At 37.3% G+C, this 11472-nt stretch overlaps 2 non-coding genes across 2 annotated transcripts; both read left to right on the plus strand.

Annotated features, from left to right (window-relative positions):
• Positions 1–1834: 1834 nt before the first annotated feature.
• On the plus strand, positions 1835–1907 carry TRNAA-CGC (transfer RNA alanine (anticodon CGC)). The gene has a single exon. It is a non-coding gene; the product is annotated as a tRNA-Ala (tRNA).
• Positions 1908–8056: 6149 nt separating this feature from the next.
• On the plus strand, positions 8057–8129 carry TRNAA-CGC (transfer RNA alanine (anticodon CGC)). Its single transcript has one exon. It is a non-coding gene; the product is annotated as a tRNA-Ala (tRNA).
• The last annotated feature ends 3343 nt before the right edge of the window (positions 8130–11472 follow it).

An 11472-nucleotide genomic window follows, 5' to 3' on the forward strand; every position in this document is an offset into this window, starting at 1 on the left:
CATATCATATAATGCTCAGTATTAAAAATTCATAGACAGCGGAGTTCATTTAGTGGGTTATTTTAATGTTACTTAAATCATGAGCAATTTAATCGGTTCGGAGCCTTAACTCACGATTCTTGGTGTTTTTCTTTCACATTTAATTCATACTTGGTTTAAGGTTTATACACGGTTCGGAGCCTTAACTCACGGTTCTTGGTGTTTTTCTTTTACATTTAATTCATACTTGGTTTAAGGTTTATACAAAGATCCAAGCAATTTCTACAAGTACTTCATGAGAAGAGTCCAAAATCGCTACTTACCTCGTCATGGACGTTTGAGATCGTTATTTTATAAAGGGGGTGTAGCTCATATGATAGAGCGCTCGTTTCGCATGCGTTCAATTCCATGCACCTCCATTGTGTTTGTTTTGAAATCTTAGGTTCTCCTTAGGTTCAATGAGAAATAAAACATCCATACATAAAAGTAATTAAAAAATGGAATGAGTACAAAGGGTCTTGGTAATATGGTTCTCGAATCTTATCTTCAGACCTTCTTACCTCATCATGAAGGTTTGGAAACTTTATTCTATAAAGGGAGTGTAGCTCATATGGTAGAGTGCTCGTTTCGCATGCGAGAGGCACAAAGTTTAGTTCCTTGTACCTCTATTGTATTATTTGTTTTCAAATTCTTCGACCTTGGTTTATAAATTCTTGGATCCTTGGTTTATGACTCAACCTTAATTCTGGTCTTACTTAATTCTGGTCTTAGGATTTTGGTACTATTGTTTTGGGTTTTTATCTTCAGAATTTGGATCTTGATCTTTTTTCTAGCCCTTGATTGTGTTCTTGTTCCCCAAGATACTCTCCCATGATACTAGTCATGAATCTGACCTCCTGTGTTCAAGGTTTCATACGTTCAAAGAGACATAGTGTAACCTAGGTCCAAAGCTTCATATATTTTAAGTGACACAGTTTGAACCTATGCCATGGGTTCATGCGTTCAAAGCAGCGTTGTCTGAACTCGAATCTAGGTTTAATAAAAAGTTCCATTGTATTTGGAGGTCATCTCGATTATGAACCAAAGATAAATTTCCTTATGTGCATTAGGATCATTTTACACCATTACTTGGTGTATCTAATTAACCTTATCTAATGACTACCCAATTTCATATAAACTCTTAACATGTCATATTATGCTCATATTAAAAATTCATAGGCAGCGAAGTTCATTTAGTAAATTATTTTAATGTTACTTAAATCACGAGAAATTTAATCGGTCCAGAGCCTTAACTCACGGTTCTTGGTGTTTTTCTTTCACATTTCTTTAATTCATACTTGGTTTAAGGTTTATACGAGGATCCAAGCAATTTCAACAAGTACTTCTTAAGAAGAGTTCGAAAAGGCTAATTACCTCATCATGGACGTTCGAGACCTTTATACTATAAAGGGGGTGTAGTTCATATGGTAGAGTGCTCGTTTTGCATGCAAGAGGCACACGATTCACCTCCTCCATTGTGTTTGTTTTGAAATCGTAGGTTCAAATCCTTTGAATTGTAAGGATCTCCAAGACACTCCCTCTAATATTAAGCTAGATCATGAACCGGAGATACTCCCTCTGATATTAAGCTAGATCATGAACCAAAGGACCCAATACTACTTAACCTTATCCAATGAGCACCGAATTTCATATAAACTCATGAGCAATTTGATCAGTTTAGAGCTTTAACTCACGATTCTTGGTATTTTTCTTTCCTTTAATTCATACTTGGTTTAAGGTTTACAAGCATGGATTATGAAGAGTCCAAAATCGCTGCTTACCTCGTCATGGACGTTTAAGACATTTATTTTATAGAGGGGGTGTAGCTCATATGGTAGAGCGCTCGCTTCGCATGCGAGAGGCACAGGGTTCAATTCCCTGCACCTCCATTGTGTTTGTTTTTTTAAACTTAATTCTTGTCTATTCTTGCCTATCACACGATTCCTGCACCTCCATTGTGTTTGTTTTAAACTTAATTCTTGTCTATTCTTGCCTATCAGACGATTTCTTTCTTGGGGTAAGTACTTAAGACTCTTTATCATGATATATCTTTAGAACTTTGATCCTTGGATTATGACTCAACCATAATTCGGGTCTAAGGGTTTTGGTACTATTGTTCTGGGTTCTTATCTTCAGAATTTGGATCTTGATACTTTTTCTAGTTCTTGATTGTGTTCTTGTATCTTCAGAATTTCGATCTTGATCCTTTTTCTAGTCCTTGATTGTGTTCTTGTTCGTCAAGACACTCTCCCTAGTATTTATGATACTAGTCATGAATCTGACAACCTGTGTTGAAGGCTTCATACGTCCAAAGAGACATAGTATTAACCTAGGTCCAAGGCTTCATATATTTCAAGTGACACAGTTTGAACCTATGCCATGGGTTCATGCGTTCAAAGCGGCGTTGTCTGAAATCGAATCTAGGTTTAATAAAAAGTTCCATAGCATTTGGAGGTCATCTTGTGTATGAACCAAAGATTAATTTCCTTATGTGCATTATGATCATTTTACATCGTTACTTGGTTTAGCTAATTAACCTTATCCAATGACTACCCAATTTCATATAAACTCTTAACATGTCATATTATGCTCATATTAAAAATTCATAGGCAGCGGAGTTCATTTAGTAAGTTATTTTAATGTTACTTAAATCACAAAAAATTTGATCGGTTCGGAGCCTTAACTCACAGTTCTTGGTGTTTTTCTTTCACATTTCTTTAATTCATACTTGGTTTAAGGTTTATACAATGATCCAAGCAATTTCTACAAGTACTTCATAAGAAGATTTCTAAATGGTTACTTACCTCATCATGGACGTTCGAGACCTTTATACTATAAAGGGGGTGTAGTTCATATGGTAGAGTGCTTGTTTTGCATGCAAGAGGCACACGATTCACCTCCTCCATTGTGTTTGTTTTGAAATCGTAGGTTCAAATCCTTGGAATGGTAAGGATCTCCAAGACACTCCCTCTAATATTAAGCTAGATCATGAACCAAAGGACCAAATACTAATTAACATTATCCAATGAGCACTGAATTTCATATAAACTCATGAGCAATTTAACTAGTTCAGAGCTTTAACTCACGATTCTTGGTATTTTTCTTTCCTTTAATTCATACTTGGTTTAAGGTTTATACAAAAATACATACAATTTCTACCAGCATGGATTATGAAGAGTCCAAAATGACCACTTATCTCGTCATGGACGTTCGAGACTTTTATTCTATAAAGGCAGTGTAGCTCATATGGTAGAGCACTCGCTTTACATGCGAGAGGCATAGAGTTCAATTCCCTGCGCCTCCAATAATGTGTGTTTGTTTTGAAATCTTAGGTTTAAATCCTTAGAATTGTAAGGATCTCCAAGACACTCCCTCTAATATTAAGCTAGATCATGAACCAAAGGACTTCATGAGCAATTTGATCGGTTCGGAAAGTTCATGGTTATACTTGCAATTTCTACAAGCATTGATTATGAAGAGTCCATGGTTATACTTTCAATTTATGGCTACTTACGTCATGGACGTTCAAGACCTTTATTTTATAAAGGGGGTGTAGCTCATATGGTAGAGCGCTTCGCATGCGAGAGGCACAGGGTTCAATTCCCTGCACCTCCATTGTTGTGATTATGAAGAGTCCAAAATGGCTACTTACCTCTTCCATTTTTTCTTTCCTTTAATTCATACTTGGTTTAAGGTTTACAAGCATTGATTATGAAGAGTCCAAAATGGCTACTTACCTCGTCATGGACGTTCGAGATCTTTATTCTATAAAAGGGGTCTAGCTCATATGGTAGAGCGCTTGCTTTGCATGCTAGAGGCACAAGTTTCAATCTTAGGTTCAAATCCTTGGAATTGTGTAAGGATTGGGTGACTTGATGACTCTAAACTATAGAAAAAAAGATGCTTGGATATTGATCCTTGTTCCGAGTTCCTTGATCGTTGTCTTGTTCTCCAAGACACTCCCTCTAATATTTACGATGCTAGTAATGAACCTAACATCCTGTGTCCAAGGCTTCATACGTATGCATTACAAGAAAATATTCAAGAATTTGATCGGTTTAGAGCTTTCACTCACGGTTCTTGGTATTTTTATTCCTTTAATTCATACTTGGTTTAAGGTTGTGTCCAAGGCTTCATACGTATGCATTACAAGAAAATATTCAAGAATTTGATCGGTTTAGAGCTTTCACTCACGGTTCTTGGTATTTTTATTCCTTTAATTCATACTTGGTTTAAGGTTTATATAAAGATCCAAGCAATTTCTACAAGTATTTCTTAAGAAGAGTGCAAGATGGCTACTTACACGTCATGTAATGAATGAGTATAAAGATTCTAGCCTATAAAACTATTTCTTTTCTTGTTCATGTTGTAATTACTTGGACTCTTTAGTTCTTATCTTTAATTGTGAGTTATTATCATGATTTATCTTTAGGACTTTGATCCTTAAATTATGAGGTCTCAACCATAGTTCCGATCGAAGGGGCTTGGTACTATTGTTCTGAATTTGGATCTTAATCCTTGTTCTAGTATTTGATCGTTGTATTGTTCTCCAAGAAACTCTCCCTAGTATTTATAGTACTAGTCATGAACCTGACATTCTGTGTCCAAGGCTTCATACGTTCCAAGCGACACAGTCTGAACTTGCATCCAAGGCTTCATACATTTCAACCAACACAGTCTGAACCTATGCCATGACTTCGTGTGTTACAAGCAACGTAGTCTAAACTCGTATCTAGGTTTAATACAAAGTTTCATAGCATTAGACAGTCGTCTAGATCATGAACCAATGGTAAATTTCCTTAGGTGCATTATGTTCATTTTATATCGTTACTTGGTTTAGCTAATTAACCTTATCAATAACTACAAAATTTCATATAAACTATTAACATGTCGTATTATGCTCAGTATTAAAAATTCATATGCAGCGGAGTTCATTTAGTATGTTATTTTAATGTTACTTAAATCCTGAGAAATTTGATCGGTTCGGAGCCTTAACTCATGGTTCTTGGTGTTTTTCTTTCACATTCCCTTAATTCAACTTGGTTTAACTGCAGGGATTTGGTCAAAAGCAACTTTATAGCAGCTTTCCATGCTTATGACACTTCCTATGATTGATTCCTTACTATAGAAAACAAATATAACATTTTAGTCACCAGATAAATAAGACTTTGAGATTGATCTTTAGTCATATTCATTCATGTTAAAGTCGTGGGTTATCCGGTAGTCTTCTTTTCAGAGTATATGCTACCCTGGTATTCCACTATATTAACTCATAGAAAGTGAAGCGTATAGTTAGATTCTTGATTTTGGTAAAAGCGGGGCAACCACATTTCTTTCTTCTTGCTCACTATACCTTGACTATCATGTTTGCAACACTATTGTTGGTATCCGTAGAGCTGGAAGAGAGAACCTGCCTCAGATCTACTCTTTTTTTTAGGAACTGAGTAAACAGCCCTCTAAATGAAATTCGGTAGAACTACATTCGGGTCTGATACCAATACTATTTCCATCATTACTATAACCAACCTTAGAAGATCTCATTTTTGATCTTGAGTAGGTTATGTAGGCACTCGCCCTACTCGGTGATAGCAATTGGAAATGGCGGGCTCGACCTTTGACCAAAAATCAAATTAATGAATGAAACAGCTGACGGCGGCGGCTAGAAGGGATTGCTAGAGGATAGACCTTGATCCCCAAAAATAGGATAAAGCATCGATTTTCTCCCCAAAAATAGGGTAAAGCATCGATTTGATCCGAAAAAATACGTGGAGGATAGAATTTCTTTTCTTTCATTCAGCAGCTTTCCTTAGGGAAAAAGGTCTTACGAACTTTTACCCCTATATTGGATAGAATTTCTTTTCTTTCAGCGGCAGCTATTAAGGAAAAACCTCTTTTAATGTTTTACCCCTATGCTGGATACAAAATCTTTTCTTTTGTATGCAGCTATTAGGGAAAAGGCTCTTTTAATGTTTTACCCCTATGCTGGATACAAAAGATTTTCTTTCAGCTTCAAAATGTTCTTCACCAATGATCCGAGATTGTAGCATAGTTGACCTTGAATCCTCAGGATCTACTACTGGATAGATCCCTTTGGCAGCTAATCCTCTTGATAGTACGGTAGTAGCATCCAACCAAATGTGGTGGCAGGCAGGAGCAGCAGGACCGGTTAAATCGCCCGCAGGTACATAAACAACTTGAATAGAAGTTATGGACCCTTCCTCCTTGGTAGAAGTCATTCTTGTAAGGAACCAACCCATTTTGGTACTAAGAGTCGGTTGATAACCCACAAGGCATTCTACCCAGTAACAACCCGGAGACTTCGGATCTCCCTTGAACGAAACAGAAGATATTGTCGATAACATAGAAGCACATCTAGTTCAATTCCACAATTCCTTCCTCCATTATTCTTAGGATATCTTTTTTGGGACCAAATCCCTCTCTCAGAGATAGGTAGAAGTTTTCATAATATCTATGAAATGATAGATTTGTTAAATATTAGATCTACGCCTATGTAGAAGATAATCGTGTGTCAGAAGAATTCTTTGATGCGGCTGAGTAATTCTCTTCAAGTGAAAAGGCATCATTGGTAGGCGGACAAGCGAGCATTCCTGTGGCATTGGGAATAGGTAATCGCAGTGAATCGGGAAATTCGTTAAAGGATATCCGTATAATGACTACCTTTTGTGAAACCATACCGCTCCTCTCCCTCTTGGTCTCGTGGCTTCGTTCGCTCCTGCACCTATATGGTTTCGTTGCTTCGCTCCTCTCCCTCTTGGTCGAGTGGCTTTCGCTCCTCATTTTGATTCTGGTAAAGGGTGGGAATCAGTCCACGAATGAGTTTCTTCTTTAAAATCTCTCCGGTTTACACCAAGGCATAGTAGCTTGTTTATGTCTGATTAACCTCAAGGCGCCTTTTAGAGAAAACAGGGTGATCACGCACGCATCCATATAACTCTGTCTTCTTGCTCACTGCTCAAGGACCTTATGGCTCTGATACACTCCCCCATTTCTTGCCGATCTTGATTTGCAGTTGCAGGGGGGGACCATCTGGAATTATGAATTAGAAAGTCGCTACTTTTTCACTTTGACATTTTTGGGAACACACCAGACTCCCCTATGATTCACCATACATACCTTTACACTATAGAACCGATAGGCAGCCAAGAGTCATACCAGAGAGATGTATTGGTTCCATTGCCAACATCATGTATAATAAATATCAGAAGAGTCCAAAATGGTTTCTTACCTCACCCATGAACGTTCGGGACCTTTATTTTATTAAGGGGGTGTAGCTCATATGGTAGAGTGTTCGCTTCTCATGCAAAAGGCACGGGATTCAATTCCCTGCACCTCTATTGTTATTTGTTTTAAGATTCCTATCTTTAAAACTTGGATATTGATCCTTGTTCTAGTCCTTGATTGTTGCTTCGTTCTCCAGGACACTCCCCCTATTATTTATGGTACTATTCATGAACCTGACATCCTTTGTTAAAGGCTTCATACGTTCAAAGCGACATACTGTTAACATACGTCAAAGGCTTCATACATTAAAAGTGACACAATTTGAACCTATGCGATGGGTTCATGCGTTGAAAAGCGACATAGTCTGAACTCGAATCTAGGTTTAATAAAAAGTTTCATAACATTTGGAGGTCATCTAGATCATGAACCAAAGTTAAATTTCCTTATGTGCATTATGATCATTTTACACCGTTACTTGGTTTAGCTAATTAACCTTATCCAATGATTACCAAATTTCATATAAACTCTTAACATGTCATATTATTCTCAGTATTAAAAATTCATAGGCAGTCGAGTTTATTTAGTGGGTTATATTAATGTTACTTAAATCACAATCAATTTAATCGGTTCGAAGCCTTAATTCACGGCTCTTGGTGTTTTTCTTTCACATTCCTTTAATTCATACTTAGTTTAAGGTTTATACAAAAATCCAAGCAAATTCTAAAAGTAATTCTTAAAAAGAGTCCAAAATGGTTTCTTACCTCATCATGAACGTTCGAGACCTTTATTCTATAAAGGGGGTGTAGCTCATATGGTAGAGCGCTCGCTTCGCATGCGAGAGGCACGGGGTTCAATTCCCTGCACCTCCATTCTTATTTTTTTAAAATTCTAGCCTATCGAACTTGAATCTGGATCCTTTTTCTAGTCTTTGATTGTTGTCTTATTCTCGAAGACACTCCCTTGTATTTATGGTACTAGTCATGAACCTGAGATCCTGTATTCAAGGCTTCATACATTTCAATTCATATCTAGGTTTAATGCAAGGTTTCTTAGCATTTGGCAATCATGAAGATCATGAACCAATGGTAAATTGTAAATTTCCTTAGGTGCATTAGGTTCATTTTACACGGTTACTTGGTTTAGCTAAATAACCTTATCCAATGACCACCAAATTTTTCATATAAACTCGTAACATATCATATTATGTTCAGTATTAAAAATTCATAGGCAGTAGAGTTCATTTAGTGGGTTACTTTAACATTAATTAAATCCTGAGAAATTTGATAGATTCGGAGCCTTAAATCACGGTTCTAGGTGTTTTTCTTTCACATTCCTTTAATTCATACTTGGATTAAGGTTTATACAAAAATCCAAGCAAATTCTATAAGTACTTCTTAAGAAGAGTCCAAAATGGCTTCTTACCTCATCATACACGTTCGAGACCTTTATTTTATAAAGGGGGTGTAACTCATATGGTAGAATGCTCGCTTTGCACATGGGTTTGTTTTTAATGAGAAATAAAACACAAGAATTTAAAACACAACTTTCAATACATTTATTTTATCCATACATAAGTAATTAACAAATGGAATGAGTACAAAGATTCTAGTCTATTACACAATTTCTTTCTTTTTTCTTGTTCTTACTGCCATACATTCTGCCATACATTCTTGATCGCGCGGCGTCATGATCTAGACACGCTCATGACTAGCTTTAAGAGAAATTAAGTCCTAGATATATTTTTCGCCCCGACTTTTTGGCTTCGTCGAACCTTTGCGAGGTTTGTCTTCGCCAATCGAACATCGGTTGTGCAGAATCCAAGCTCGTTCGATCACACACGCCGCCTGCGCATGCATGTTCAATAGTATGCGACACAACTTACTTACCTCTACACTAGGCCAAGTCATTCGCCTCGACCTTGCCTCTGCTCAGGCCAAGGACTCTCAATGCACCATCGCGTCTCATCTTGTTATCTCGATCTCCATCGACATGGCCAATATGTCTTGATACCTTCCCGAGTCTCAGGGTGTCGTTGGCCATCAAAACTCACTTGGTCATGCTATCGAGAATGGGCCCGCGTGTAGCTCATCTCATCGAGACTTGTCGAACATCCATCCATCCAGGTTCTATCGAGGCATTGGCCCTCCCGTGCCCATGCCATGTCACTTACAGATACAGTGTCGGATAGCGGGTGTATGTAGCAACCTCCAACACGCGAGCTAGAACGCAACACCGCACACCCGTGCCGCCCGGTACTGTCCTTGAAAAAGCCCATTTCAAAGAAAGCTGTACGAGACACTAATCTTGACACGCTCGCCCATACTGTGACACACGTATGTGCCAGAGGGTAGCTCACTTATGCCATAGGGTACCGGAGTTGTAAGTACTTGCACTCCTTAGTTCTGTTCTTGAATTGTATGTTCTTATCATGATCTATGTTTAAGACTTTGATCCTTGGAGTATGAGGTCTCAACCTTAGTTCTGGTCTAAGGGTCTTGGTACTGTTATTTTGGTAGAACTTGAATCTTGATCCTTTTTCTAGTCCTTGATTGTTGTCTTATTCTCCAAGACACTCCCCCTAGTATTTATGGTACTAGTCATGAACTTGATATCCTGAGTCCAAGGCTCATACGATCCAAGCGACACAATGTTAACCTACGTCCAAGACTTCATACATTTCAAGTGACACAGTCTGAACCTATGCAATGATTTCATGCGTTCCAAACGATATAGTCTAAACTCACATCTAGGTTTAATACAAAGTTTCATAGAATTTGGAGGTCATTCTAGATCATGAACAACAGGTAAATTTTCTTATGTGCATTATGGTCATTTTACACTATTAATTGGTTTAGCGAATTAACCTTATCCAATGACCATCAAATGTCATTTAAACTTCTAACATGTCATATTATGCTCATATTAAAACTTCATAGGCAGCAGAGTTCATTGAGTGGGTTATTTTAACGTTACTTAAATCCTGAGAAATTTGATCAGTTCGAAGCCTTAAATCACCATTCTCGGTATTTTTCTTTCACATTCCTTTAATTCATACTTGGTTTAAGGTTTATACAAATATCCAAGAAAATTCTAAAAGTACTTCTTAAAAGTGTCCAAATTGGTTTCTTACCTCACCATGAACGTTTGAGACATTTATTTTATGAAGGGGGTGTAGCTCATATGGTAGAGCGCTCGCTTCGCATGCGAGAGGCACGGGGTTCAATTACCTGCACCTCCATTGTATTTGTTTTAAGATTCTAGCCTATCTAGGGGTCTTGGTACTATTGTTCTGGGTTCTTATCTTCAAAGCGACACAGTGGTTGTAGTTTGAAATTGAATCTACGTTTAATAAAGTTTCATAGCAATTGGTGGTCATTTACATTTTACACCGTTACTTGGTTTAGCTAAGCTAATTAACCTTGTCCAATAACTACCAAATTTCATATAAACTCTTAACATGTCATGTTATGTTCAGTATTAAAAAATTATAGGCAACGGAGTTCATTTAGTGGATTATTTTAATATTACATAAGTCACCAGCAATTTGATCGATTCGGAGCCTTGACTCACGGTTCTTGGTGTTTTTCTTTCACATTTCTTTAATTCATATTGGTCTGAGGTTTATACAAAGATCCAAGAAAATTCTAAAAGTACTTGAAGAGTCCAAAATGGCTTCTTACCTCATCATGAACGTTTGGGACCTTCATGTTATAAAGGGGGTGTAGCTCATATGGTAGAGCGCTCGCTGCGCATTTGAGAGGCACATGGTTCAATTCTCTGCGGCCTCCATTATATTCAATCTAAGGTCTCAGGTCTCGTATTATGGTAATTTTACACCGTTAATTGGATTAACTAATTAACCTTATCCAAGGACGAAACATATCATATATGCTCAGTATTAAAAATATTGGCAGAACTAATTAACCTTATCCAAGGACGAAACATATCATATATGCTCAGTATTAAAAATATTGGCAGCAGAGTTCATTTACTGAGTTATTTTAATGTTACTTAATTCTTTGGAAATTTGATCGGTTCGGAGCATTAACTCACGGTTCTTGGTGTTTTTCTTTCACATTCCTTTAATTCATACTTCGTTTAAGGTTTATACATTTCTTACCTCATCATTAACATTCGGGGCCTTAATTCTATAAAGGGTGTATAGCTTGATCGGTTCGGAGCATTAACTCACGGTTCTTGGTGTTTTTCTTT

Source organism: Cucurbita pepo, chromosome 6 (assembly GCF_057944985.1).
Source record: "Cucurbita pepo subsp. pepo isolate OVF chromosome 6, ASM5794498v1, whole genome shotgun sequence".
NCBI lineage: Eukaryota > Viridiplantae > Streptophyta > Magnoliopsida > Cucurbitales > Cucurbitaceae > Cucurbita > Cucurbita pepo.